The sequence below is a fragment of the Pristis pectinata genome, chromosome 26, assembly GCF_009764475.1.
Source record: "Pristis pectinata isolate sPriPec2 chromosome 26, sPriPec2.1.pri, whole genome shotgun sequence".
NCBI classification, from domain to species: Eukaryota; Metazoa; Chordata; class Chondrichthyes; order Rhinopristiformes; family Pristidae; genus Pristis; species Pristis pectinata.
This window is the reverse complement of record NC_067430.1, coordinates 18,575,311-18,600,621: the sequence shown is the minus strand read 5'-3', so window position 1 is coordinate 18,600,621 and position 25,311 is coordinate 18,575,311. Positions and strand designations below refer to the sequence as shown.

The following is a 25,311-nucleotide window of genomic DNA, read 5'->3' as shown; positions in this document are numbered from 1 at the left end:
GGGGAGAGGAGGGATGGTGATCAGAGAGAAGAGGGGTAGGAGGGGTTGGGGAAGGGATTAAGGGAGCTTGAGTAAGGAGGGATTAATCAGAGAATTAGAAGAAGGGGAAAGGTGGGAGGAAGTTGGAGGAAAGGGGTTGAAGATGGTGCAGAGGGTTGAGGAGGAGGGGACAGGGAAAAGCGAGGGCTGGAACCCAGTGTTTCATGTTGTTATTGGCCCCAACCCCAGCAATGAGTTGGAGGTCTGCCTGTGAAGGCAACATGGGTTGTCTCAGCCCAGGCTCCACTCCCAGTCACCATCCAGTGACTTGGGTGCAGAATGGGTGAGAAGAGGATCTGGTTTGATGGTAAATGTACAAGGAATGGCAGGTTGAGTGCATAAGAAAAGGGTTGGGGTGGGGAGGGCCTGTGGGTGGGACAATGGGATGGGTGGGGAATGTGGGATAGGGGAAATGGGGATGAGGTGGCAACAGGGGAATTGGGTAGAAAAGGTGGATTAGGAAGCGGATTGATGGGATGGGGTGATAGGAATGGAGGATGAGGATTGGGAGGTTTGGTATTGGTGTTGGTTTATTATTGTCACTTGTACCGAGGTACAGTGAAAAGCTTGTCTTACAAACCGATTGTACAGGTCAATTCATTACACAGTGCAGTGGTTTGGGATGGCAGGATGGGGGTAGGAGTTCAGATATGTGGAAATGGGGATAGAAGGAATGGTGATGGGGAATACGGATGGAAGAGATGGGATAGAGGGGTGGGGATGGTGATCAGACGACTAACGGCCATTAACATGCAGATCATACACAAGGAGCAAAATGCAAACCCAAAGAGTAAAACACAAGCTCTCTGCCAGCTTTACACCAAAGTACAAGTTAATGATCCCATTAAACACAGACCAACCTGGACAGGGAATTTTTAAAAAACCTTCTGGCCACAGTTTGTTCCCCTCCCTTTCCAGATGTGAATGTGCAAAGCAAGGACGATGGTTCCTGAGTAGAAATCAAACAGTGTGCAACATCTGCAAAGTTTTATCCGATCAGTACTGGGTGGGTGGGGGGAGCAGAGGGCAGTGGGAACTCCGAGTTGGTTAGCTGTCAATCACCCAGACTGACAGGACTCCTCTGAAATCACAAACAGACTGCAGTGATTACTGTTGGTGGATGGAGACGGTTTGCTCCCTGATCAAGGCTCTGCTCTGAGAAGTTTTTCCAGGCTGGATCACTGGGCTCTTCCGTGGGTTGGAGAGGATGGTGTATGAGATAAATTCAAGAGGTAAGGATAAACACAGCGTCTTACTGATAGATACACAAAGTACCCTCAGGGCATCTCGCACTTTCCCTGTGAGATAGTCATTCTTTGAGGGGAAAAAAGTAATTAATTTTGGCAACTTCAGAGCCAACAGCCTCAGGGAGTGCTAATCCCACAGGGACCATTACTTAACCCACACAAACAGCCCTGGCTGTTAAACAACAAGCTATCTGTTCCACTTACATGTGCTCCTGTTAAAGAGGGAGTTGCACTGTCAGGCGCCCCTATAAAGAGGGTCTCACTGTCAGGACCCCTTATAAGAAAGTTGTACTGTGAGCACCCCATAAAGAGCGAGTTGTAGAGTTAGGGTGGCGTGGGCTTGTTGGGCCAGAAGGGCCTGTTACCATGCTGTACAAATAAAGTTTTTAAATAAAGTTTTATTAGGAGGGACTTTAACTGTCAGGAGCCCATGTAAAAAGGAGTCACGTTGTGAGGACCCATTATGGAGACAGAGTCTCCTTGTCGGGACTCCTCATAAAGAGGTAGCTGCACATTCAGGACCCATTATAAAGAGGTCTACACTATGAAGACCCCTTATAAAGACGTAGTCATACTGTTAAGGCCCCTTATGAGAAGGAGTGTCATTGTCAGAGCCCCTTATGAAGGGGGAATCAGTGACTATGCACTGGGGGAGGATTACTGAGTGACAGTGTGAGGGAACTGCCTTAACAACAATAGAGATACTGTCAGAAGTAGGGAGTGCTGGGGCAGCAGTTAATCCAGCCCTCTCGAACTGTCGCTCAGTAACTCCTTTCCCAATGAGCTGGGGATCTGAAGCTTCTGAAGAGGGGGGCTGGGGATATCACTTTCACTTTTTAAAAAGAAATTTGTGGAAGTATCTGAAGTGTTCCCTTGGTTTGAAAACTGATAGCTACAAAAAATGCCAAATGAAAGTGTTCCTCTAACTCACCAATAATCCAGTTTTTATTCACTTGTTACTTGCACAGAATTCTCATGGAATATCAGCCTGCTGTTCTATGGATAAAATTCCAAAGGTTTTTTTTTGGTTTGTAATGTTATTAAAACATTGTGTAAAATGCAAGCTGTGAATGGTTGGTGTATGGGATCACTTCACCACTCAGCAATGTGACAAGGAGCTGCAGACCAGTTCTTTTCATTCCCACCCAGATACACTTTCACTCCTTGGCAGGACCTGGAGATTTATAAAACTAACCGGCCAGATTCAGGCTACCAAACAGCTCTCCAACTAATCACTACATTAGGGGACTATAGAATATCTTGGGCTGTTATATAAAGGGACTGATAGCCTTCTTCTGTTTGAGCCCAAACAGGGAGAGGAATCTCATATTATTTGCAGCAGAGATGTGTTTCCCTCTGACTACTGACAACTTGGTTCAGTCTGAACATTGTAAACTGCAGCAGCGGGGTGCTGAAGGAGTGCTGTACTGTGGTAACTTCTATCAACTGTACTATTACAGATTGTAAACTACTGCTAATGTGAAAATTCTTCAATGCTTGGAAACATTTACCTCATTGTAAGACTTAACTCTGTTTTGTTAACAGCCACATTAGTATAATGAACTCAATGTTATAGTAAGACATCTAACTTTTAGTGCTCAGGGAACACAGCACTGTCTGACACACAATGCAGGGACAACGCTGAAGGTCTTCAGCGCGATGGCAGGGAATGCTGCACTTTCTGAGAGTCAATGTGGAGGGAAGTCTACACTGTCAGCAAGCAGTACGAAGGGAGGGGCAGCACTGAGGGATTGACGCATGGGTGGGGAACGAATTGAGTCAGACCTGCACTGTCAGTGGGGCAGATTGATGGGAGATCTCTGCCCTGTAAAATCGAAGAAGTGCTCCAGTGTCGCAGGGAGTACTGAGGGAGTGCTGCACAGTTGGTGGGTCAGTGCCGAGTGATGCTGCACTATCAGAAGCAATGAGAAAATGTGGTGTAATTGTCCTGATGAGACAACGAAGGAACTGCCCTCCATCTCCAACTGGGTGCTAATGTTGTTCTAGCCAGAGCTACCAGTCCTATTGCTGTTTGTGGAATCTTGCTGAACAGACAGTGGCTGCTTCAATTAATGACAGAGCAGTGCTCTTCTCTCTGCTGAGACATGGTTTAACTCATATTTCTCAACAAGATAGAAGGAGGCCATTCAGCCCATTGAGTACATTCCAGCTCCCAAAGCATTCCCATCTATCCATTGTCACATTTATATGGGAGGAAACCAGAGCACTCAGGGGAAACCCACCCAGTCACAGGATGAACATGCAAACTCCACCCAGACAGTACCCAATGTCAGAATTGAACCCAGGTGGCTGGAACTGTGAGGCAGCAACATGCCTGCTGTGTCACTGCAAGGTGTGTTGAAAGGACAAGTCATTGTAAGTCTGTGAGGCCAGAGTATAACCTTAATCAGTTCTCCACAAGCTTTCACAACTTAAAATACAACTGTCGGAACATTCCTGCCCAACTGCTTAACAGCAGTTGTGGGAGGGTTGGTAGTTTATAGCAAAAAAAAATCAAGAAACTGAAACAGCAAATAACAGTCAACATGGTTCATTAACCTTATTGAATATTTTGATGCAGCAACAGAAAGAACAAATAATGGAAGTGTTGTGGATCTAATATGTCTGGATTTTCAAAAAGGCTTCAATATGGTTTAGAGTATACCATGTTGTAGGATCTCGACCAAAGCCAGAAAATAGAAGAACATAAAAACATAAGAAGATGTTTAAAAGACATTTAGACAGGTACATGGAGAGGAAAGTTTAGAGGGATATGGGCCAAATGCAGGTAAATAGAAGGCAACTTGGTTGGTTAGGCTGAGTGCTGTATGACTCCATGACAAAAACAGGAACAGGAATAAGCCACTCGGCCCTTCAAGCCTGCCGCCATTCAGTATGTTCAAGGCTGATCTTCCCCAGGCCTCACCTCTTGCTCTGTGCCAGTTCCCCATATCCCTCAGTTCCCTGATCTTTCAAAGCATAGCTACTTCCTCTTTAAGCACCCCCAATGATCTCGCCTCCACAACCCTCCAGAAGAAAGAAAGGGTGGGAAATAGTCTAAGAATTCAAATAGTTGGCAAGTGGATATTAAATAGAAAACAGAGACTGGTGTTCAAGTGGGTACTCAGACTGGCATTCCATAATGATTGATGCTGGGATCATTGTTCACAATTTACATCAATGATCTGCAGATGGCTTCGCATTGGGGGGTGTGGTTAATCCAGAGGAGGGCAGTGATAAAACACAGCAAACACCTAAATTTGCCAAATGGGCACGTAATTAAAAAGTTAACAGATTAACTTCATTATAATTAAGTATGAGGTAATACACTTTGATAGGAAGAATAATTAGATGTAATGCTCCTTCAAAAGAAAGAGTCTAAATGTGGTTGATGACGACACAGATACACACTCATTAACAGTGCCAAAACAAGTTCATAACATCTTAAAAAGAAGTAAACAAAGAACAAGGTGCATCTCTATTGGGACAGAATGGATAAGTGTGTAAAACCCTAGTCAGACCACATGGAGTACTCCAGACAGATCTGCTCTCTGTATTCCAACAGAGAATTAGAAGCATTATAAAGGAAATCAGAAAATGAGGTCACATAAATCATAGATAATTACCGAATTTAATTCACCTTATTCAAATTTGATCAAGTACTAAAACTAGTAATCTAATTTGAGTATAAACTTTAATTAACAAAACAAATAAAACACAGTAAGAATGGGGAAGGGTGGAGACATGGCAAGGTGATTGTCAAGGAAAGTGGATGAAATTTGTCTAAAGTGCTACCAACGCAAAAGAGGAGCTGATTAGTAGGTTGCAGTTAAAGGTTCTCTTTTTTCGTCAAGACCAGGTGTCTGCCTTAAATTTGCATCCATTAAGTATAGTTAGTGGCTTAATAAAAAGAGGCTTGGCAGGGCAACCCCACCCCATCAAATGCAAGTCCTGGGCTGTACAGGAAGTGATGTCAGCTGGAGCTCCAGGTTTCAGAGTCTGAACTGCAGCTGGCATCCCTGTAGTGATCCCTCAAAGTTGGCGCTGTTTGTATTCCCCACAGGAGGTACTGCCCTCCGTCATCAGAAGCTGGGAGCTATGTGCCAGCGTGCTTCAGGAGGTGGTCACTCCACAGCTTAACGTAAGTGGGCAGAGGGAAGACAGACAAGGGGGACCAGACTGGAATGTCCAAAGTGCATCTTGTTGCTTCTGGTCACTGATGAGATAATGGTTCCTCTGGGCAGCAAAATCTGAGTCAGTCCATGACAGAGTTGGAAGGTCAATTCAGTAGGGAAAGCTACAGTGATGGGACATTCAATGGTATGGGAGACAGACAGGTATTTCTGCAGCTGCTGATGTGATTCTAGGAATAGATATTGTTGCTTATTGCCAAGGTTAAGGATATCAATGAGGAACTGCAGAAAATAATGAGGGGCATAGATAGGGTAGATAGTCGAAAATGTTTCCACAAAGCAGAGGTGCCTGAAATGAGAGGGCATAGTTTTAGGGTAAGAGGTGAGAGGTTTCCAGGGATTGCAGGAAGAATTTTTTCACCCAGAGGGGAGTTGGATTTTGCAATACATTGCCTGAGCATGTGGTGAAGGCAAGTACTTTCACATTTTAAAATGCACTTGAATCACCCAGACACAGATGGCTCCGGACCAAGTGTGGGTAAGTGGGATTAGCATAGATGGGTACTTGATGGTTGGCATGGAAACGATGGGCCAAATGGCTTGTTTCTGTGTTGTATGACTCTACAACTCTAACACTGAGTGCGGGGGTCATCGTATCCAAGGCATAGGCAAAAAATGGGATGAGGTCCCTTGGGGAGATTTTAGGAATATAGAAAAGAGAATAAAAGTAGGACATCAGAGGCAGTAATCTCCAGATTACTGCTGGTGACACGTACCAGTGGGGACAGAAATAGGAAGGTAGTGCAGATGAATGCATGTTGTGCAGGAGGGAAGGCTGCAGATCCCTTCAGCACTGGAGCCTGTTCTAGCAAGCTGGGACCTGTACAAGCTGGAATGGTTGCACTTCCACAGGGAGTTGGAACCAATTCAACAGCAAGTTTATGCTTGTGCGTTTAAGGAGGATTTAAATGAATTTGGGAGGGAGCTGAGAATATGACTGCAGATTCAGAAAGAAGAGAAGAAAAACTGGAAATGAACAGTAGAATTTGTCTTGAGGGGAATGATTGACAGCAACCTTTAACCCTGATAGCAACAGTGATTAAAAAAAGGTGGTTGTAATATTGCTTAAAAGAACAATTATGGTTGTGGGGAAAGATAACGTGTGAGGAGGATTGCTAAATGAGGTTTTAGGTTGAACTGACAGATAGAAATGGAGTACAAAAGCAAAAAAAAGGGCAGATGCTGGAAACCTAAAGTAAAAGCACAGAAAATGCTGGAAATATTCAGCTGAGCACTTGCATACACCTGGGAGAATACTGTGGGTCCCCAGTCAGAGGACAAAGGAAGAGCAAGTATATAAAGGAACTGCTGAAATGCCACTATATTAGGGCAACAACAGTTCTGAGATTTTGACTAACCTAATATTACCCGTGATGGAATCAATGTAAGAGGTGTAAAGGGAGCAAAATTCTTAAAGTGCAACTAATTTTAGCCCATACAGACCAAATACATTGGAGAGGGCAATTTGGACTCAGTTTTAGAGACAGCCATAAGTTGTATCGATGAGACAGCATTTTGAGACTCGTGATTATGATTCAGGTAGATATATATTCAGTTAGATGTATCGTTGTTATGGAAAGCACAAAGATAGACCAGGAGTAAAAGTTCTTAATTAGAGAGGGAGACCAATTTTGCTAGGTTGAGATGTGATTCAGCAAAACTGAATTGGAAAAAAATAGGCAAAGTTAAATCCATATTCAAGCAGGAGGATACATTCAAGCAGGAAATAGTGACCTTTCAGAGCAAAAATATTCCAGCAAAGGAATAGTGTGGGTTTCTGAAATATGGAACCCCTGGTTGTCAAAGAGTGTACAGGGTAGGGTGAATTAAATGCAGGGTAGGATGAGTCAGGTACTGAGAGTTCAATACTGTGGAATGCCTGGAGATGGATAGAAAGTGTAAAGTAATTGTAAACTATAAAATGTAAGGAAAGAAAGGGATTAAAAATATTGGCAAATAAAATGAAGGATAACCCTGAGTTGTTTTACAAGTATATTTGGAAAAGGAAACTAAAGATAATTAGGGAGAAAGTAGAATCTATTAGAGACCAAACAGACAACTTCTCCATGGTGAGGCAAGATCTGATCACAGGGCTTATGAAACAGTAGGAAGATGTAGACATTGTAATTAAAAAGAACCATGGGATATTGGCTGGGTTAAACAAAGGAGGACAGAAAATATTAAGAAATTTAGTATTAGTAGATAAACTCCCAGGCCCAGATAAAATTTATTTCAACTGTCAAAAGAAGAAAGGTAGAAAATAATGAAAATTCTGACCATCATTTTCCAATCCTCCCTGGTTAATGCCATGGTGCCAGAGGAGGAGGCCCATGCGATATAATTGTTCAAAAAAGAATAGATAGAAATGATGGGCCAGTCCACCTAATTAGTTAGTGGAAAAGTTCTTGGAAAAACTTCTAAACGATAGCGGTAATAATCATTTAGAAAGGCAATATTTTTCATCCCTTTCCTTATATTTTGTAACAATAAATGGGAGGTGTGAACATCGATTTTAAATCATTGGTAAGGGGAGATAAAGAGAAATATTTTCACCCAGGGTGTGGTTGTATTCTGGAACCCAGTAACCTGAAGTGATGGTTGAGGCAGAAACCCTCATCCCATTTAAAATATACAACACTGTTGACCAGATGCTGGAAGGTGAGACTAGATGGATTTCTTTTGGCCAACACAGACACAATGGCTGAACAATCTGTGCTGTAAATTTCTATGGTTCAACAATTCAAAGGTGAAAAAGAAATTTACTAGAATGATAGCAGAACTAAGAGGAAAAATTGAACAAGTTGAGGCACTTTGTTCTACAACAGAGATGACTACAGGCTGACCTAATAGACGTCATTGAGATTGTGAAAAAGTTTGATAGGGAGACATAGTGAAAATGTTTCCTACAAGGATGGTGAAAGTGGAGTTGATTAATAATTTATTTCAGAAGGAGATTGGATAGGTACACAAGGGAAATAAACATACAGGGTTACAATGATACAGTGGGATATTGGAACTGACTGGATTGCTGCACAGACAACCAGCTTAGTCTCAATAGGTTAAATAGCTCCTTTTATGCCAACATGGCTCCATGACTCTATTACCAACTACTTATTGTACAGAACCAGACCTTCAGCCCAACAGATCCATGCTGCACACAAACATTGTGGACAAGACCAGAACCAAAGGCCATCAATAAATATGGAATTTGGGAGCAACTTCTACACATAGAGTGTGGTCAGAGTGTGAAATTCGCCTCTCCGGGGAGTGATTGAGCTAAGTGATATTTTAGGGGAAGATAGATAAATGGATAAAGGAAAAAGGTGCCGAAGGATATATTGGTGGGATTAGGTGTAGAAGTGTGGGAGGAGACGTGTGGAGCATGGACCTCTCTGGTTGAATAGCTTGTTTCAGTACTGTAAATAGGTTGTAATAGTCATAGAACCAAGATTGAATAGAAGGAGCCATTCATCCATACTACATCTCCATAAAGCAATCCGACCATTTCCATTCTCCCACTGTATCCTGCAGTTCTGCAAGTACCTCTCCAATTTCCACCAACCTTGTAGGCACTGAGTTCCAGATCATTACCACTTGTTGCGTAAATGAGGTCCTTCCTCACATCTTGCCATATCTCTTGCCCACTTCTTGTACCATTAGCTAATGGGAATAACTTTTCTTTATCTGCCTTCTCTGAGACTGTCATAATTATTCACTCTCCTATCAAATCTCTCCTCAACCTCCTTTGCTCTTAGGGGAACAAACCAACCTAACCTTGTAGATAAAATGTCTGATCCCTGAAACCATTCAAGTAAATTTCCTTTTTACTGTCTCAAAGGGCTTCAGACCCTCCCTGAAGTTTGCTGACCAGAAATGGATGTAATACTTCAGTGGTGTCCAATCCAAAGTTTTATAAACATGCAGCATTTATGCTCAATAGAGAGATCCCAAGATCCTACATACTTCGCTAACTCTTCTCTCAATCTCTGTTGTTACTTTCAAACATCGATGTTCATGAATCTCTAGATCCCACAGTTCCTGCATTGACTTTAAATCAACATTGCCACCAAGTATTCCTGCCAAAATACATCATTTTACACTTCACCATATTAAGTTCTACTTACCACAGGTTGGCTCATTCTGTTAACCCAGCTAGGAACTATTGGAGTTGATTAGTATCATCTTCACTGTTTACCACTTTTTATCTGCAAATTTTAATTTGTATTTCAATATCCAATTAACTTAGACATATCAAAAAAGCAGTGTCCTAACACTGAGCCTTGGAGAACACCACTATTCTAAAGTTTAAAAACAACCATTTAGCACACTTACTATCTTCTGTCCAAGTTGACAGTGATTTTTCTATTGCATCAGCCTCAATTCTGTTAACCAGCCTTTCATGCAGTACTTTGTCAAGTCCTTTCTTAAAATCCATACAGGCAATATCCACTGCATTTCCTTCATCAACCTTCCCTGTTACTTCATACAAACAATCAAATTAGGTTAGCCAAACAATTCATAGTAGCTTGTCTTAATTAACTCAAATCTCTCAAAGTGCCTTTCTTCCCTGATTACTGTTTCTAAAACATTCCCCAGCACAGATGTTAAAATGACCGGCCTGCAGTTGCTAGGAATGTCCTTGCACCCTTCCTTGAGCAAAAGTATCATGTTTGCTACTTTCCAATCTTCTGGCACTTCACCTGTATGTAAACAAGGATTAGAAGATTGCGGAAGTTTTCCAATATCTGCACCCTCACTTCCCTTAGGAACCTGAGGTGCATGCCATCTCTGAGGTGAATATCCACTCTGAGGACAGCTAGCCTTTCCAGTACTTCCTCTGCATCACGTTTACTTTTACCATCTCTGCTTCCACTGATGTTCTGCCAGTATTCTCTTCCTCAATAAACCCTGAGACAAAATATGAGAAAGTAGCTCATTTGTCAGTCACTCAGATCAGCTTCTAAGGCAGCTGAATGTTTTGGATGCAAGGTGCTCCTTTAACTACCATTAGGCTAGAAACAGATTCCATTGTAATCCAATGGGTAAATTAGTTCCCTGCTACTTCAATGTGTTTGTTGTCCCATTCAGACCTACTTTCCATTTGTCTCTTCGCATCAAATATAAAGACCCCACCCCACATCTCAGCTCGCTCTCTTTCAGATATTTACCCAAAGCATGTTTGCCCTTTGTCCCTGATAAGTCCCATTCTGCTTTTTACTAGCTACCCATCATTTACATGCCAACAGCAGATTCTTTGCTTCATTTTTTGTTAACTGCCACTCTCTATATTCTCTCTTTGCCGGTCTTGTGTCTCTCTTTACACCCCTACACATCTCCATGTATTTAGCCTGGTTCTCACTTGGAATTCACATATTATGATTTGTACAATCTCTTTTCTTGTTTCATTGTAGTTGCTTTCTCTCTCATCATTCCTGGCTTTGATTCCTCTGCCTTTGCAACCTGTGGGAATGCACGCAGCCAATATCTCCTCCTTACAGGTCACAGCTTGTTCTATTAAAGCTTTTCCTGTTAATCTTTGATTCCATTATACCCTACCTAGACAGCCTGCCTCACGAAAGTCTGCCCTCTCCCAGGTTCTACTGTAGATTGCCCTTGCCCTTCTCCATTATTAATCTCAACACTTCCCCAGGTATTCTCCCACTGGTGCTTGAACTGTCTTTGACCCCAGCCCCAGATCTAGCAATCACCTCTTCCAACGTGGACCAAGTACATACTGGTCAATGAAGTTCTCCGGTACACATTTTGGAATTTCCTCCCTACTCTCCTTTTTTTAACATTGTCCTGATCGATATTTAGGTAATTAAAATTCCCCAACATCTCCACGCTTATCTCGATAATTTCTCTGCAAGTTTGATCCTCTGACTTTCTCTCACTGTTTGGTGGCCTATAGAATATTCACAGTGATATAATCATATCCCTTCTGCTTCTCAACCATAACCAAAGAGATTTTGTCCTTGCTTGCTCAGTTACATCCTCTGTTTCCAATGCTACAATTAATTCCTTAATCAGTGCCTCCTTAACTGCACCATCTTATTTTCTTCCCTAACTCTTCTGAACACTTTGCACCTGTGAATATTAAGCACCAAGTCTTCACACTTCTAGGTTACATTTTTGTTAGTGCCACTACATCATATTCCCACACAGCTCACCGACCTTATCTCCCGCACTTGCCCTGTTACATGCACACATTCTAAGCCTGTCCTTGTGTTCCTTTAGGTCCTTCTTAGTCTGCTCCTATTGAACAAGGTACTACTTATTTCTCTGGAACTATCCAACACTCTCAACTTCACAATCCTTATTCCTCTTAATGCTTCTAAATGCTACAACCCACCCCCTTGCCAATTTAGTTTAAACTCTCCGAACCACACTGGTAAATCTCCACACAAGGACAATGCCCCAGCTGTGTTGGGTATCTCTTCCTCTTGAATAGGTGCCTCCTGCCCCAGAACTTGTTCCAATGCCATTGTGCCACACATTGATCCTCCTTACCTCCCTACTTCCGATCTCACTAGTGTGAGGCACTGGGAGCAACCTGGAGATTACAACCTTCCTGCTTCTCCTTTCTAACTCCCTCCCTAGCCTCCCGAAAATCTGACAGTAGAATCTTAATTCCTGCCCTCTCTATGTCCTTGCTATCAATAATAATTTGGTGAGAATTCATACAATTCCAACTATTACTGAAAGGTAACCACATGATGACATAATTGAGAAGCTGTAAAAAGTTGGTTCAATTGGTCTCGGTTCAACTAGGTTAGAAAGGGAAAGAGTCGGTCAGTGTTTCTGGTTCACATCATTATCCAGTGATCCGTGACGTGACTGTGATACCTTCCTGGCTGAATATGCTGATAACAGGCAGGATGGTTTTCTGAACTGAATTCAGCACTTATTTCCTGAATGCAACCCCACAAGGCTCTGAATTGATGGTTAAGCTAACGGAGGATGTGCTAAGGAGAAAAATCCACCTCCATACACTGGGGCGTCGAGGGTAAGACGAGCAGTGGTTACTGAAACAACAGGCTTTATCATTGGTCTATAGTACAATGGTAAATGTTACCCCGACTGTTCTTAACATCCGCTTTCTCTCTATCTCGGCAATAATTGTTTTAGTATTCGGAGGATTCTGGGGCAATTCCTGAGTGCTGCGTGGTGGCAAGGATTGGGAACTGTTAGCAAATGATTTCGATTAAGGTTTAAAGTTCTCTCTGTGTTTCCCTCTTTCTCTCCACGCTCTGTATCAGGAGTGCGCGGTAACCCCCTGCGGGCACAAGTAATAGACTACACCGAGTGACTTATTGGATCCAAACGAGGTTTCTCGAGATCTTTCGGGTCTCCTCTGTGGTTTCAATGAAACGTGAAAGAAAGTCAAAGTACAAAGAGCGACAAGGGCAGTCAGCGCTGCCTGGGGCGACGCTGTTTGCAGCACTGATAGTCCAAGCTTCAGATGCCTGCCCTCCACACCATCAATCAGTCCCCTGTAATCTGTATCGAGTGCGGAAAGAGGGTGTGAGGGAAGCAGAAAGAGCGGAGGAAAAAGGACGCTGGTCGCAAAACCAGATCCAGCCGTTTAAAAGTCTTTTTTCCTTTAAGTACTGAATGCTTCGGGCAAATATCTGAGAGAGACAGAGGTGGGGGTTGGGGCTGTATTTAAAGGAGAAGAAACAATTGGAAACTGGGTCTAAATGTGACAACAAATGAATTCAATTCGCAGGGAGCTAATTTGCACATCAGATTACAATGGAATCTGTGACCAGGCCTGATGGCAATTAACGGAGAAGCCGTGTAGCAGCTTTAGAGAACGGTCTGAGTGACTGACAAATGGAGCTAATTTCACGTAATTTAATCCCTTCACTTTCATATTTCAGTTTGCTGATGGAAGCCGATTTCTTAAAACACTGTTTAACCCCTTGGCACATCACACGGAGTTAGCGCAGCGTCACACACTACTCCCACACCCCTCTCCCACAGCACCCACTCTCACACCCCTCTCCCACTGGGCACCCACTCCCAACACCCCTCTCCCACTGGGCAGCCTCTCCCACACCCCTCTCCCACTGGGCAGCCACTCCCACACCCTTCTCCCACTGGGCACCCACTCCCACCCCCCTCTCCCACTGGGCACCCACTCCCACCCCCCTCTCCCACAGCACCCACTCCCACCCCCCTCTCCTACTGACCACCCACTCCCACACCCCTCTCCTGCTGGGCACCCACTCCCACACCCCTCTCCTGCTGGGCACCCACTCCTACCCCCCTCTCCCACTGGGCACCCACTCCTACCCCCCTCTCCACTGGGCACCCACTCCTACCCCCCTCTCCCACTGGGCACCCACTCCTACCCCCCTCTCCACTGGGCACCCACTCCCACACCCCTCTCCCACTGGGCACCCACTCCCACCCCCCTCTCCCACTGGGCACCCACTCCCACCCCCCTCTCCTACTGACCACCCACTCCCACACCCCTCTCCCACAGCACCCACTCCCAACCCCCTCTCACACAGCACCCACTCCCACACCCCTCTCCCACAGCACCCACTCCCAACCCCCTCTCACACAGCACCCACTCCCACCCCCCTCTCCCACTGGGTGCCTCAGATCGCACCAACTGACACTCCACTCCCCTACTGAGTGATTGAGTCAGCATCCAAGATCACACTGATCATGGCATCACAGAACTGTATAGCGTGGAAACAGGCCACTTGGTCCAACTCATCCGTGCCGACCTCCTGAACCTCATCAGCTAGCACTCAGTCCACAGCCCTCTATGCCTGAGTGATCCGAGTGCCCCCTTAGACCTTAAGTGTTGCCAGCGACCCAGCTGTCAGGCCGTGTATTCCAGGTACTCACTGCTCTCTGGGTGGTGAGGTCTCCCTCCTGTACTCTCTGAATTTCTTCCCCCTCAACCAAAACCCATGTCTTTTAGTTTTATCAACCTCTGATATGGGGAAAAGTTTCCTGCAGTTTACCCGATCTATACCAGTCATCATTTTATATTCCACAGTGATGTCTCTTCTTTGCCTTCTCCACTCCAGGGAGTAAAGGCATAGCTTCTCCTCTTCCACTGGTGACTGAGTTCGGACTCACTGTCACACCCTATCCCCCTGGGGTGACAGAATATCTGTCACACCCCTCCCTCAGTGGGTGACTCAGCGAATCCCATTACCTCCTCTCACACTGAGTTCACTGCACTGCTGCCCACTGCCCTGCCCTGCTGCCACCAGAGGTAGCACCCTCCATGTGCCACTCCTCCCACTGGCTGGCAGTGAACTGGCATCCGATGCTAATGTAAATTGCTCAGGACAAGCCAGTGGGACCATCCTGTGCTGACTCCACCAGCTTGTCGGAGCTGTACCAAGCATTACAGTGCTGAGGTGCCCCAGTGAACAAACGCGCAGTTAGGCGTCACTCTGAAAGCAGCCCCAGGAGAACCCATCAGGCACTATTCTGCAGTGGAGTTAGATGTGCAGCAACATGACAAGTAATCACATCACTAGGCTTCAAAATCTTCTGCGTGGAACAATCACATACACCCCTGCATTTCCCTCTTACTGAGGACTGCAGCAGGAGACACAATAATGCACCTGTCATCCTGGGTGAATGCTGGACTTCAGTCCCATTCAACCCTTCCTTCCTGTCCAAAATAATATTCCTGCCAATACTTTGTAAGATTTCCTCTCAAACACACATTGCAGCCAGCACCAAATCAAGAAACTCACTCAACAAATGCAAATCCTGCTTCACGGGTAGAACAGGGGAGGCAGTCCGGGTGAGCAGGGAGTTTTACTCTGTACCTAATCCAAGTTTGACGGGATATCAGAGAGGGAGCTTTACTACGTTTGTAACCTAAATTGTACAGGACTCAACTGGTGAACAATGTGGGGTTAATTTCTTCAGAATTACTGCCAATTGCTGCACTGATACTACGGGAAATAAACTGAAGATACTTCACTCAGTTAATACATTAAAAGTTCAGTGATTCTCAGATGGAGAGCCCTGGGAAGTTGTTTAACACTAAAGGGGATTGGGGGGGAAATGTCAGGATATCTTTCAGCCAAAATAAAGCAAATTCATGAGCTTCAAAATAAATTGTGATGAGTGCAATTATGGGGATTTTCACGCCTCATTCAATCTGTTCTAATTAATAGACCTGGACTGGACAGTATTTGCGACTGAGCCTTGCTGGCTCCTGTCTGGCAGAGAACAGATGACAGAGATGATTTCTATCTGGTCTCCATGTCACTTGGCTAATTGGCTGCAGCGAGTTAATGAAAAGTGAAAAGCTCCAGAAGGAAAGAACGGTGAGGGAATTGGGAGGAAGCGGATGGAGCGGGCAGTAGAAAGGGGAGGGAGGGGAAGGGAGGAGGAGAGCTTAGGGCATAAGGAGGAGGTGAGGGCATGAGGAGAACATGGGGGAAGAAGGAGGAGATGGGAAGGGGAGGTGGGGTGAATGAGGGGAAACAGGGAGGAGACTGGGAGGAGGAGGAGCGGGATGGGAGGATGGGAGAGGGGGATGGGAGGGGGGATGGGAGAGGGGAGAGATGATAGGAGGAGAGAGATGGAAGGAGAGGTGAATGCATTCAGTCTCATTCCCAGGGAAAGGGAATCAAAAACTAGAGGCATAGGTTTAAGGTGAGAGGGGAGAGGTATAATAGGGACCTGAGGGGCAACAACACAGAAGGTAGTGGGTATATGGAAGGAGCCGCCAGAGGAAGTGGTAGAGGCAGGTACAATAACAACAGACTTGGACAGGTACATGGATAGGAAAGGTTCAGAGGGACATGGGCCAAACACAGGCAAATGGAACTAGCATTGATGAGCATCTTGGTCAGCATGGACGAGTTGGGCCGAAGGGCCTGTTTCTATGCTGTATGACTTTATGACTCAATGAGAGGATGTGAGAGGGGAGTGGGGATGGAATGGAGAGGAGGTAGGGAGGATGGGAAGGAGATGGGAGAGAGGAGAGAGGAGTGGGGGAGAGGTGGGTGAAGGGGAAAGGAGGGAGATGGGAGGGAGGTGAGGGGGTGGAAGGAGCAGGTGAGCGGGAGGGAAGGTCACTGGTGTGGGTAAGGACAATGTGTGGGAGGGGGCGGTTATGGAGCTCAGAGAGGAGAGGAGGAGAAAGAGGGGTGGTCCCTGGAGAAATTTGATGCAGGGCATGGGGAAATGGTCTAAATTTACTGTCCTGGAAAAGGGTGTATTGTATCAACAGCAGGAAGAGAACGGGGATAAGTATATGACCAGAGGAAATGGTCAACGGAGTTAAAGAAAGAACGTTCAGTGTTTGGTGGTGATCAGAATTGAACAAGTTACTGAGTTTGCCGGGAACCCACTGCCTAAGAACCCCAATCTCCTGTTTGCCCAGAGACGACAAATACCACAGGGGCAGAGGTGTGTTCCTTACATTGGGGGATCCTGTTCTCCACTCTTCAGTAAAGTGAAGACTAACTTTCCTTTAACTTCTGCTTTCTTCACTGTATTCACTGCAGTTCATTGGAGCTCACTGTTTCTTACTACAATTTATAACCTATTCCAATCCATGTTTAATGATTCCGCTCTTTGCTCCCTCTCCAGCTTCTCTTGACCATGGTGTCTTTGTCAATTAACTGGTGAAATGATGGCCTTGTTAGTAAAACGTTTCATCCACGTGCGAGAAGACAACTAACTTCCTCTGCAGCAACTCAGAAATGTTACGAAGGCAAGCATCTAAGATTTCACCCTCTGGATTTACCTCCCCAGTACTCTAAAGCAACAATGAGAGATTATTCTGAATGAGCTAGAACATCACTCCCAACTGATCAGAACTGGAAGTCTTCTGCAGAAGAAAATTATGTAAAATTGAGTTTGTAAATGCTAAGTGTTGAATTACATACTTCTTGTAATATCTCAACAATTTGAAGTTACATGGAGTTTTAAACATGGTAAAATGGCTCAATAAAAGCACATCATACAAAATAAAACATTGAGATCTTCCAACATTAGGATGGATGACCAAAGGCTTGATCAAAGATGTAGCTCTTAAGGAGGTGGAGAGCTAGAGAACTTTGAGGAAGAATTCCAAAGCGTAGAAACCTCAGAGACTGAATGCAGGCCAATTACAGTGAAGCAATACAAATTGGAGAAGTCCAAGCTCAGAATTCAAAGAGCACAGAGTCCAAGAGAAGTGGACCAGAGGAAGTTGCAGAGAGGGAGCGAATGTGGAGAAGGGTGAAGGTTACACGGATGGGGAGGGGGTAAAGGTCACATGGATGGGGAGGGGGTAAAGGTCACATGGATGGGGAGGGGGTAAAGGTCACATGGATGGGGAGGGGGTGAAGGTTACATGGATGGGGAGAGGGATGAAGGTTACATGGATGGGGAGGGGGTAAAGGTCACATGGATGGGGAGGGGGTAAAGGTCACATGGATGGGGAGGGGGTGAAGGTTACATGGGTGGGGGGTGAAAGTTACGTGGATGGGGAGGGAGTAAAGGTTACATGGATGTGGAGAGGGGTGACGGGTACATGGATGGGGAGGGGTGATGGGTATGTGGATGGGGAGAGGGGTGAAGGTTACACGGATGTGGAGAGGGGTGACGGGTACGTGGATGGGGAGGGGTGACGGTTACATGGATGGGGAGAGGGATGACGGTTACACGGATGGGGAGAGGGATGACGGTTACATGGATGGGAGAGAGGTGAAGGTTACACTGTATTTCAGTAGTTCTGTTAACTGCGGATCTCCATCTCCAACACCCACCAATCAGACTGGACCAATATTTAGAATTAATGAGGATCATTTAACTTGGACTCATGGTGATGCCCTGTCATCGATCATGGATTTTACTTTGCTCCATAATCTGGGTGAAATGCAATGATACATTCTTCTTATTTTTGGCTCTTAGGCATCCCTGATCTCTTCATCCCACTACTGGAGGTCATGCCTTTAGCAGCCTAGGCGCTGAGGTCCCTGCCTAAACCTCCTTGCCTCTTCACCGCCCACTCCTCTCACATACTTCCTCTTTTCCCAGTTCCATATCTGTTTCATGTGTCTCAGTGTCAATCTTTGTCTTATAAATGCTATTGCTGTTGATTATATTCCTGTTTCTTTGGTCTAATGCTGCTGATTATTATGGGCACTGGATCAAACAGCCCAGCTTTATTTGGAATTCTCCTGATAAAATCGTCCGTGAATTGTGGAGGATTAATCTCCGTGGTCTTGGGTCCTGTGATCAATACCCTGGAGTGAAGCATGATCGGGGATCATTACAAAGCTGGATGTAGTCCACAGTGACTTGGACTAGACATCTGGGAGAGACAAGAGTCCGCTCACCAATCCCTCTGTTCCCATCTATCACTTGACATAGCAGAGAACACATACAGCAGAGTCCCTGGGTGTAAATACAGTGTCTGAGAAAATAATAGCTGGTTGTAGAAATGAATGTAGTTCCTCTCATTGGGTTTGTGTAGAGATAATAAATGAGAGAACAGGAGAGAGAGAGAACAGAGGAGAGAGAGAGAGAGAGAGAGAGAGAGAGAGAGAGAGTTGTGATAAACATTATCTTCGACCCTAGGGTGAGATTTTGTACCCTAGAGAATGGAGCACATAGCAGCTGTTTCTCAAACATTTTTTATTCATGTTTGTGATCCAGTAATGACAAAAGGAATCTGGTGTATTAATTAAGATACCGCGTGTGTTACTGTACTGATAGTGCTGACACCATCCACCCCCAGGGCTCAAGAGAGGAATGCTTCACTCAGTGGGGTACTCAGACAAACTGCAAGCAAGATCCCAGGTTCAAGCTGTGGTACATAGCAGGTTTGTGCATCTCTGCTGGGCTGACTGTTGGGTTTTATAGTTTGAATGCCACATGAATCAGTGGGAAAATCAATTGGGATTTTAGCTGCTGAACACTGTTCTACAACTCTTCAGGGATCATGTAGGACTATGCATGTTGGACAAAACTGATTGGGTACTGGGTAAGGCCCACTACCCCTCTGTACTATAGAAGCTCACGCATGACAAATGGACTTTTAGTATGGGGACTGAACTCCAGTGAGAGTCGGCACCTTCAGGGGAGGGGGCTGATCCCCAGTGAGAGTCGGCACCTTCAGGGGAGGGGGCTGATCCCCAGTGAGTGTTGGCACCTTTGGGAAATCATATACTGTCCAATGGGAGCAAATAACCAGCCAGTCTTACTCTCCATTTCAGAAAAAGGAACCAAGTAAGTTAAAAAACTGGCTCCCAATTTGCTCTCACCCTTTCTATTCTGACATCTGTAGGGATTTTTTTCTCCCCAAGTGCACTGTCTGCATCCGAAATTGTCAGCATATTTGGAGGTTTACCGAGATAACAACTACTCTAACAGCTGCTCTCTGTTATAAACTATGACCGATTAATGGGAGGTTAATATTTCACATTAAGATTTCATTTCAAAAAATCTTTGACACAAATTTAGTTTGAAAAACTGTCAGCCCCTGAATTCAGATTCACTAACAAGTATAAAAAAACACTTTCAATACACAGCTTGCTAGACATTTGATCAGGGAATGAAACCGCTGAGTTTAACAGTGAAGCACAGGTTTGTTATGAATCTACGACACAGTTTGAAGAGAGAAAAAACAGAGCAGGTTCTGAGTGGCAGGCGGTTTTAAGCGAGAATGGTGGGTAAGAGACAAAGTGAGAAATGTCAAAGCAAATTGCTGTTGACAGAGTTAATAACCGCACCTTACAGACATAATTACATGTAAATAAATAGTGAAATAGGCTCAGCTGGAGTCTGAGTGAAGACGAGCAGCCACTTGGAGCAGTCACCAGCTGAGAATTTTGAGTGGGCACAGGTTTAACCCAGTGAATGCCATCGCTGAGTGGGAATGGGTTTAACTCTGAGAGTGCCAACTGTTTAACCCGAAGAGTGTCTACTCTTAGTGGGCAAGGATTTAACCCAGTGGCCGCTGTATCTGACTGGGCAGAGGTTTAATCTTGAGAATGCTGCCATAATTAGATACACATTTAACCCTTACAGTGCTGACTCAGTGGGCATGGGCTAAACACACACCAAGTTTTTGAGTGTTGATTCTTGTGGACATGAGTTTAGCAGAATAGTGTCAACTCCACTTGGGCACAGACTTAACCTGGTCAGTACTGAGTGTGACTGGCCACAGTTTTATCCCAGTGAATGCTGATTCTGAATGGACACAGGTTTAACCCTGAGAGCACTGACCATAAGGGGACAAGTTTTTAACCCTGAGAGTGCAAAAGGGAACTTGTTTAATTAAAAGGTGCCATTTCTGAGAGACCAAATTGAACACTGAGTGCTGATTCAAAATGTACATCGGTTTAAGGATCCTGACTCTGGATGGACAGTAGTTTAACTCTGAGACCGCTGATATATGTGCACACACAGACATTTTGACCCCACAGATTCAAACACTCCTGCCCACTCATATTCACATGCATGCAAGCCATCAAAATATAAAGCCATTTCCATAGAAACATATGCATATTCATTCAGAGTATTTAAACATAATTACACAAATACATAAAAATAACCCAGTACTGAACGTATGCAGATGTGCATACACTACAAATGTATGAGTCAGGATCTTCTACCTTCCCACTCACTAGTTCATCCACACGTCCATTCACACTGGCACGCGTTTACACTGAATGTGTCTTGCAATTTATGTATAATGAGCTACTTTTACAAAGTATAATAGGAACTAAAGGTCACTCTCGTACATGATTTGGTTTATTTCTTCTGCTGAGCCCTCACTAGACACGGCCTGAAAGAGTGAAGGAAGAGACTCAATGCTTTTTGTCAAAAGGGGTTTGATAAATACTTGAAGCATTTGACTGCATGGGAAGAGTGCAGGAGTGGAAGAATAGAGAGGTTTACAAAGAGCTGGCACAGGTCTGATGGGCCAAAGAACTTCCACCTGTGGGGCATCTTACAGTAATCCATGCTTTTGGAATCAGGGAATCTGACAGACGTTGCAGCATCCATCTTTTTTTAAAATTTTATTTACCGCATGGTAACAGGCCCCTCCGCGCTGCCCATTTTAAACCCAAATTAACCTACCCATACGTCTTTGCCGTGTGGGAGGAAACCGGAGCACCTGGAGGAAACCCACGCAGACACGGGAGAACGTACAAACTCCTTACAGACAGCGACGGGAATCAAACCCCGATCACTGGCGCTGTAATAGCGTCGCGCTAACCGCTACGCTACCGTGCCGCCCGTGCTCCTTGTGATCTTGCCTGATTTGTGAAAGAGCAAATAATCTTACAGCTCCTCCGAACACAGTGAATAACAATGGCGAGTTTAACTCTCAGGCTCACTGAGTCATCTGCAGTCACAGGGTGAGAAAAGGAAGGAGCCAGGGCTCGGAGGAGAGCAGGGATTAATTACAGGGCCCGCCCCTGTCAGTCTGGTATTTGTAACTAACGGAAAGCACATGCGGCCAATTGACCTTTCCGTCTTGAGTAGGCTTTCGATATCTGTCTGTTTGTCACCACATCTAATGTTTCTCGTACAACAGGGGTGATGATGTGTCAGAGGGTTTGGTGCTTGGAGAGATACACAATGGCTCTGGGAGTGCTTGATAGCTCAGTTGGAGGAGAAGAAGAGAAATGAGGAGAGGGGTGAAGTGAGGGAGATTGGATGAGAGGGGAGGAGAGAAAGGAGGATTAAGAAGAATGAGGCAAGAGGGAAAGAGACAGTGAGAGAGGTAGTGAGGGAGATGATAGGAGACAGGAATGAATGAAAGAAGAAGATAGGAAAGGAAAAGAAAGGGAGGGAAGGAAGGAAGAAGGGAGGTTGAAGAAGAGAGAAAGAGGGAGAGAGAGGAAGCGGGAGAGAGAGAGAGAGCATTAAGCAGGGTCTGAGAAATACTGAGGGATGAACAGGGGAAGCTCCACTGACTGCTGTTTTCTTATAATGGCATTTACTATGACAAAACCTCTCACTGTGTTAATTAAATGGAAGTGTTAAATGCAGAGAATGTTTGTACCAATACAGCAGAGCTTGTAGGGGACAACAGTAATCAGAATTTGAACCTTCCAGGCAGAAGGAGAGGCAAAGATTTACAAAGGGAAAGCAGGAGAGACAGAGGCAAGAATTGATGAACCATCTTATTCCATCCCACAATGACCCTTCGGTACAGGTGCTTCAGAACATTTTAAATACTTGACTTGAAGTGTTTACAGTATTCTGAAGCACCTATACCGACTTCTCTGTTCCCGACATGGATTTTACTGTAATTCCACAGATTGGCCAGCTGCTGGTGTGATGGGTTGTGTACAATGCTGGGGTTCTGTTCTTATCTCCAACAGACACTTGCCAGGAATAACTGAAAACCACTCGCTCAGACTGGAAGTGGTTGTGAAGTGTGCCTGGGGCGGTGGATCAAAGGGGAGCGAACGTCTCTCTCATTCCCTCGCTCCACACTCACCGGGTTGATAGCAGCTCACTAAACATCAAATGCAGTCCGTCTCCCTCCAACTAATCATCCAACATTCTAATTAGAAAGATTCACACGTTTCTCTCTTCCTACTTATCTAATAAAATAAATGAAATGTGGCCACTTGGCTCCCGATGGTGAATCCCTCGTCCAATAAGGAGCTTCCATTCAGGAGCATTAACATCACCTACTGTTGGAAGCAAGTGGTGATAATTGGAAGTGTTGAGAACAATGTGAAGCCCACAGACTCCCAGAGTCATGGTTCCTGCAGACCTTGATCCAGGTCCTGTAGACCTCAGAGTGACTGTCACAGACCGAGTCTCCACTACTCAGCCTACCTCCCAAAGGCCTTGACTGCCAACCTCCATGTCCCAATTCTAGTTTTGGTTCATTTCCAATACCCATTGCCCTTCAGCCATGAGGGGGGTCAGAGCTAATCCCAATCCTGAGGATCAAGTGGTTAAATTGAGTTTATTGTCACATGCACAAGTATGGTGAGGTACAGGTACAATGAAAAACTTGCTTGCAGCAGCATCACAGGCACATAGGTTCAGACAACACATAGAATGTAAATTATACAAGACAGTGAAGAAAAAAAAGACTGTGTATAAGCAACACTTTGTAGCGCAAACAAAACCACAGAGAAAAGTCCATGGTAGAGCAAGATGTGGTCCATAATGTTCAGTTGCTGAGGTAGGATTAGGGTTGTGCAGGTTGGTTCAAGAACCTAATGGCTGTAGGAAACTAACTGTTCCTGAAGGCTTCTGTACCCAATTCTCACTGCTCTTGCTGGCTGTAAATAGGGGGAATTCCAGAAGGAACCTTCAAAGAGTCCTCCAGCTTCAGGGAATCCAGCTCTTTAATACAGTAACTGGTGTCTTAGAATGTGAGACAGAGTGAAAATGTGTTCTTACTGGGATGGATAACTCAGGGATGGTTTGGTCACTAAATGCAAAGCAGACTGCACATTATTATAACTCCACCCTATAACTCCAGCAATGCAGAGCAGGTAACGACAAGAGCTGAATTATTTCTGTTGGTTCCAGAGAGGCAGAACTGACCCACAGAAACAATCTTGTTTCTTACTGGCCTGGACCCCACAAACCCCAATGATATCTCACCCACCATCAAACTCTTTGTTCCTCTTCTCTCGCCCCTCAAACACGGTTCTCCTCCCAGAAATCCTGGGATTCTCCATGAAATCCAATCCCACCCACTCCAAGACTCCCCTGAGCCCCCCACCCCACCCAGTAACCCTGGAATAGGGTGATCAAACAACTGCTGAATGTTGACAGGAGACGGAGAATGAAAGCAGGTGGCAGAAAAGTTTAAGGGATTATTGCCTACACTGGACTGACAGGACAGAGAAGTTACCAGCCTGCATCACTGACTGTGGTTCCACTGATGCCAGGGGCTACAATCTCTATGACTTTTGTAAGTGTTTTTCTTAATAAATTAAATAGCATCCTAATGTTTTCATCTGCCATCCAGGAATCTGCTGCTCTGCTGGTCAAAGCAACCAGGTGTGGGTTGGATCTTGTCATGTGGGATTCCTGCCTCTTTATCCACCGGCCAGGAACTCAGGCATTAGTGGGTTGGGACATCTGATTTGCCCACCCAGAATTGGAGGGGTCATTATGATGCTGTGATATCATGCCATTGGATATGTCGTTACCTGTTGCTTGACATCATCACCAAGTGTCATGGAATGTTAGCTACAGAGCCAATGGATTGCTCTCAGAAAATGGGGCAATGCTTTTAAGCCCCAAAATGTAGCTCGTCTGTCCCTGGGCCCATGTATCCTGCAGTGGGTCACTGTTAAGGATCTGTATTCCTATTCCTGGTAGCCACCACAACGGTAGATGATGCAGACGCATTGGAACCACAGTGGAATCATGGGACCATTCAGCCCCTCAAACTTGTTCTGACATCCAATTCTGCCATGGCAGATCTGCATCTTAACTCTTTCTACTTGTTTCATTCCAAAGCCCATAATATCCTTCCTGACCTTAGTTTAGAAATGTTCAACTGAAACCCTGCACCCATCCCCAACAGAGATCCACATTTCCAATATTCCCCATCAAGGAGTGCTTCCCACCAACACCGTGACTGCCTAGCTATAATTTTGAGGCTTTAGCTCCTTGCTCTAGCCTCCACACATCAGCAGAAATACCTTCCATCTCGCCACGCAATGAAACCCTTTAATCATGTTGAAACACTCACTTGAGTCTCGAGCACCCTTGGGCAGCTTTGGGCTGTGAAAAAGGCAGCCAAAGGTTTCACCCGGCTTTAGATGCAAAACCCCAGGACTGACAGTGGAACTGCATTGGGCTTGGTCTGTCCCACAGTCAGACAGAGGGACTTGAACGAAGCTTCC

At 45.0% G+C, this 25,311-nt stretch overlaps 1 protein-coding gene across 3 annotated transcripts in view; it reads right to left on the bottom strand.

Moving 5' to 3' along the window:
* The window catches only part of LOC127583320 (paired box protein Pax-7), a 121,791-nt gene that overhangs the window by 8,927 nt on the left and 87,553 nt on the right, over positions 1-25,311 (bottom strand). The window lies entirely within an intron of this gene.